Below are 6,173 nucleotides of genomic sequence, written 5' to 3'. Positions count from 1 at the left end.
CAACTTACTGCCTGCAGGAAACTTAACTACTGGCTATGAGACATAGTCGATAGCTTATTGCGAGCAAAAGCCATCCTTTAGCTTTCACAGAAAAGTGTAAATATTTATATTTATATATAGATATTTATATATATAAAATCTGGGGTGAATATTTTGTTAATTACTACCTAGTTTCTATCTATTTTCTATTTGATAACTATACGGAAAAATAGATATTTTTAAAAAGGGCAAGAAATTTATTTGAGGAGTTAGATGCATCACACCTCCTTGTGCATTGTCTGTACGCAGAACACTTCATTGAGCAAGAGAATCATCTCTTCTCCAAGCAAATAGGTCAATAAACAATAGCCTTAATCAGAAATAGAGATTTGAGCCAGACTACAGGAAAATCTTTTAACAGGAAAGGTCATAAAGCACTGGAATAGCTTTCTGGGAATCCAGTGGAGCCACCACCACTAGAGGGCCTTAAAAAACAAGTATCAAGATGCAGTTATTAGCCCCTTGCACTAGGATTCAATGAGATTTCAGCAGTTTTGGTCCAATGTCTGGTTTTAGTTTAGCATAGTTCCATGAACTTGGCTCAGCTGTGCTGACAAAATCACTCCTGAGCTGTGAAAAATATGTAAGTTAAAATCATGCTAGATAAGAAGACTGAAAATATTAATAGAATTAAATCATTCAGAAAGTAATTGCTCAAGCATTCAAGAGGAAAAAATGTTGACATGGAGAGAGACAAAAGCCATTGACAGAAATCTGAAGACCTCATTTCAGAGACATAAAGATTCAACCCCGTTCAAGAAATAGTGAAAACCAACCTGTCCCCACCTGACTGACAGCTGTTTGGCCAGATACCTTTCAGATACATCTTCAGGGTGGTAAATTTGTTATGCTTAGCTTAGCATCATGTTAGCCCTGGTTATATGACTAATAGCCATCTATTAGTCAGTAGATAATTTCTGTATGCTTTCAAGCTTATGCATGAAAACTGGTTACAGGATCCAGAGGAGACCACTACCATGCCTAAACCAAATGTTGATCTGGATGTCTGGCAAACCACAAGATTACAGCATCCCAATGTCACACCCAACTGTAGGTGAGGACACATAAGGACAGAAAATTCTGAGATATGAGATATTATTATCTCATAGGATATTAATCTCTTTAATCTCATAGGATTAAAGAATATTAAGGTTAAAAAGACATTAGTATTTTCATCACACCTATCTCCCTTTTTCATCCCACCAGGTCACAGATATTATGTTCCTTACCAGGTGTTCAACTGTGACTTTGACTTAATTACCAGGTGGTGAACCAATGTTAAGAAGACAGAACATAGAGACAAGGGTATCTTGAAGGAAGCAACTCAGCAGTGTAGAAATATTTATATCTGTCATTTTTAATGTGGCTGGCATGTATTTGCCTTTGGTTTGTGCCTTCATAGATGGGGAAATTATTTGATCACAACTAATTAACAAAGAAGGTATCATATTATACTGGTGGTAGTTATGTTTGTCAGGGCAAGTTCATTATTTTTCAAATAAATATCCTAACACCATTACGAGCATCTTTGTATCTTAAAACCAGGTTCCATTTCTAAAGAAGTCCATGATTTCTCTGCATCGTGCCTTGCCTGTAAAGGCAAGCAGCTATCCCACAACGACTGGATACAGCAGAGCCAGAACAAAAACAGCAGCAATATTTCTGAATGTCAGTGGCTGCCTGTGGGATCCCCATGGAGAGACCACAGTAGAAAATGGAGAGATAATCAGTACAATACTTTTGTTCTTGTTATGGAAAGAGAGATACTCCTCTGCGTTCTCAGGATCTTCTACTTTCATAGGTGACCCTTATAAGCTGTCTTGGATGACAGACTGTCTTCAGTGAAAGTGAGTCTGAGCAGGCAAAGAAACCTCTCCAAGGCTTAACACAGAAGAGAAGCTAAATTACCAGCCCAAACTATCTGCTCTTCTGTGCTAACTTCATGGAGCAGATCCAATTCACCGAAAGGATGGGTCTACATGAAATCTCCCAAGTTTTAAAGACCGTTAGATCCGAGAGGTTGTTGTTTTGTGCAACACTTCTTTATTCAGAAGTCCTAGACTTAAAACAAACCATCCCCTAAGAGTACTTCGGAAGATAACTCTTCTGTGTAATACTCTCTCTAGTTCCCATTACTTTGGGGAAGGAAAATTATTCAGTACAAGATTGCTATTTACATCTGACCTTTTCTGTTAGGTTTTCCCACACTGTTTCTTAGAAAGAAACTTCTACAAAAATATGGTATTCTCGAAATCATACTTCAAATATTAAAGATGGTTCTTATTAAGTGTGGGATGAAAACAAATTATTGTTCTCTGGAAAGTCATTGAAGCTAATTTGCTGAAGAAGGATATTGTTTATAATAGCTTACTTTAAGCGTAATAGCTTTTTAAGCTATAAGACTTCAATAATGTTACTAAAGAGATTTGTTGTGCCTGAATTACTCGATATGAATCTCATACTGATAAAAGAGTGTCATAACATACTGCCAGAATGCAGAAACAGAACATCAATCTAAAATATTTGTATTCTAAGTAATATTTCTATTCAAAAAAGTTATTTTCTCTGTATGTTACTAATTGAGTTTTAAGAAGAATACTTTTTTTTTTTTCAGAATTAGCTCACCTTATTTACCACCAGAACTGTTAACAGTCTGTTGATAGAACTGTTGGTTTGAGTGTACATGCCCTGAAAATTTTAGATATATTGAAAAGAAAAGCAAAGTTTTATCATGAATACTACAATTCTTTTCATTAAAAAGAATCATCAGACAACTTTTTTTTTTCTGGAAGAAAAACAAAACAAAACAAAACAAAATAAAACAAAACCAAAAAAACCAGAATATTTTTTCCTTTTTTTTTTTTAATTGATTAATTAGAGTAGCCAAATGCCCAGACTGCAAGCAGGCCTCTGCTAGGGTTCAGAAATCTAACAACCGTTAGAACACTTGTCAGGACAGGGTGGCAAATCAAACCAAAAATATTTTCTGTCCCTGGACTCCTAACAGCTGATTATATGGAAAAGAGAATAGAGTATATGCCAGGAATTTATCTGTTTACTGTAATGTATATTCCCATTTTGTCACTATAAGAAATATTGAGAATGAAGGCTGTTGCCTATCTCTGTAAACTGTAAAAAGAGCACATGATACGCAGAGTCCCTTTCAGCATGCATTACCTGAGAACTTCAGGCTCATGTCCTGCACCATGAAAATACAAACTCCACAAAAATTTTCTCAACCTCTGTAAACTCCTTCTTACAGCTTTCTACCCAGTTTCCCCAAATCTTCTTGGGATGCATGACCTCCTAGGAACCAAGCTTCTTCTCCTGTCAATCTAAAACAAGCTGTTGGTCTCTTTCATGATGACCATGCCAGCTCTTGCATAAGGCAGTTTTAGTATATCAACTATTCATCACTTTTTCCACCAAACTCTTAATTTCTATAGGATTCTACCATAGAAAACAACCTACACACAACTGTAGCCTGTAACTATCCCCAGGGAGTCTTCCCCAGACCTGCTTCACAGATTTAGGAGTCTTTTTGTATGATAATTTGCCAGATACTTAAAAGCAGTAGTTGCTTTTAATATAGAAGAGAAGCCATAGTGAATGCCTATCTGCTTTCATTATGTAGGCTGTGCAATATAAGAAATCCACCACTATGCAGGAAGTTTGTCAATTCAGTACTAAATTATGGAGTCCTTTTACATTGGGTAAACACTGTTCTAAAGCATATTTTTTCAAAAGTTATTGATATTGAGTCCACAGACTTGATCTGGATGGCAGCTCTCAGAGACAGGTTGGGCTAGGCACGAGCTTCCTAAGAGGCGATTAACATGCAGTTAATCACTACCTGTGCTAGAAACCTAAATCCTCAACATGAATTCAGTCAGAAATGGAAGTCACTCAAAGACTGCCTATCAGAAAATATTTAGTCAGAAATATTGACCACATTTCCACAGCCAACAGCAGAGTTTGCAAGGTTCTTCTTCAGGAAGCTTGTGAGAGCTCTGGGTTTCAGGAACCTTGGTCAGGCAGACTGCCCAGCTCACAAAGGTCTGATGACTTTCAGAATCCACCACCCAAAGGCCAATCAACCACCCAACTGCCCCCGGGCTTTGAGTTCTAAAGCTGATGGTCTGTAGAGGCAAATTTACCTCAGTTTCCCACATTACTAGTACACAGCGAAGGGCATATCTGTGTTGTGTCACATGAACAGGTACATCTCCATCTCCTCCCCACATCGCAGTCTCATCCCACTCCAGAGACTGAGCCAAGCTAATTCACTCTGGCTTCCAGACCTGTCAGCTCAACAAGACCCAAATATTGGAAGCTTCACAAATCCTGTGAAACTAATCAAAAAACAAAAACTCAGTTTGCCTGTCAGCTATGTAACGGTATGTCTGCATTTTGCATAAAGAACAAAACCTTCTAAACCTTCTCATGAGCTGAGATATCATCTACCGGTTTTGAGCAACACTGATCTACTAGATGCAAAACACAGTTCTCATCAAAAKAATCTTACCTAAACATACTGAGTGATGAGCTTCCATTCCTGGAAAGCTCCGTTCTCCACTTCTTTGGAAAACCTTCTCCTTTTCTGGAAAAAAAACTTGGAGCCGTTTTGGCTTTTCTCTGAGCACAACCTGATGTTCAGCAGAACAGATTGTTAGAGAGCAAACAGATTGTTAGAAGTTATTAGCAAAAGCATAGAGAACAAAACAGGAAATGTTATGCTGTAACGTATCCTTATCTTGAACAGTGGATGGCATTCCGGTTACAAGTGGCAAAAAGGATATTACAGCATGAAAAAAAAAGTTCATGAAAAGAGCAGAAGGGATATCAGAGGTACGACATGGCTTCTTTGTGAGGATAAGCCAGTGACTGGCACTTTCCAACTGGGAAGAGGAAGGCCATCTAGTACTAGAAAAAATTACTCAGAGAATGATTTTTCAGTACTTCTCATGATAAAAGTTATAGAGAAATTATCAGACATACGATTAATGCAAAGATCATTTGCATCCTCACTCTTTTGGTGAGGAAAGAGGAAGCAGCAGAGACCTCCAAAAAGCAGGGCTACACCCCAAAACGGAGTATGGCACAAATAAACCTAAGGAACAGTTAAGCCAATGAGCCCATGTAAATATGGTATCACACAGGTTTCAAAGACTTAGCATAGGAATGGTAGCAGGTACTATATCTCACTTACTAAATCTTGCTTTTGAGAAGACCTATAAGCATAGACACAGTGTAGGCAGGCTACGTGTGAGCTTGCATCTACCCAGCAGGATGTTATTTCACCGCCCCAGGGTGAAATGCCCGGAACAACTCTATTTCCCTCTGTTTCCACCAAGGCCCAGACTTCCTGGAGAAGGAGACAAGCTGTCATCTACCAAAGCAATTGTACCAGGAGTGCTGATATATTACAGAGTATAAATATACCATGTTGTCCGTACCTCTCAGGAGCATATAGTGATAATATGTCTTAGCTCACCCTGAAAGCAGAAACAGAAATAGAAACTAGAGTAGCATTGGCACCTCATTCCAATGAACCAATACSACCTGTTTTTAGCTCAAAGATTAGTAGAAATACAGAGGGATCTGGAATATGATGTGGACATTGGGAGAATGTAAGAAGTACATGCAGCAAGCAAATATCCAGAATGTTGTATTACTTCAAATGTATGTATATGCATTTGTTGCCATTGTTTAGCCACCAGTGACAGAAATATCTGTTCATCAATGATGTGGACGATGGCACAGAGTGCACCCTGAGCAAGTCTGGGGATGAGAACAAATTGGGTAGAGTGGCCAACATTCCGGAAGAATGAGCTGCAATTCATAGGGAACTGGACAGGCTGGAGAGCTCGGCAGAGAGCAATCTCATGAGGTTCAACAAGGACAAAAATAGGGTCCTGCACCTGGGGAGGAATAATCCCTGGCATCAGTACAGATTAGGAATAGACCTGCTGGAAAGATGCTCCAGCTGCAAAGTTTGACRAGCTCTCTCTCAGAGAGCACGGCGCTCTCTGCTGTGCCTTTTCCAGAGCAGCACAATTCACCTTCAGCACCAGCGCCAAGAGGTGCGCTGGCTTGCTGGCCAGCTCCACGGGCTCGCCGCAGTCGAGGGCTTC

This window comes from Nothoprocta perdicaria, unplaced genomic scaffold, assembly GCF_003342845.1.
Source record: "Nothoprocta perdicaria isolate Ctin4 unplaced genomic scaffold, notPer1 scaffold_299, whole genome shotgun sequence".
NCBI lineage: Eukaryota > Metazoa > Chordata > Aves > Tinamiformes > Tinamidae > Nothoprocta > Nothoprocta perdicaria.
Note: the sequence above shows the minus strand (reverse complement) of the source record.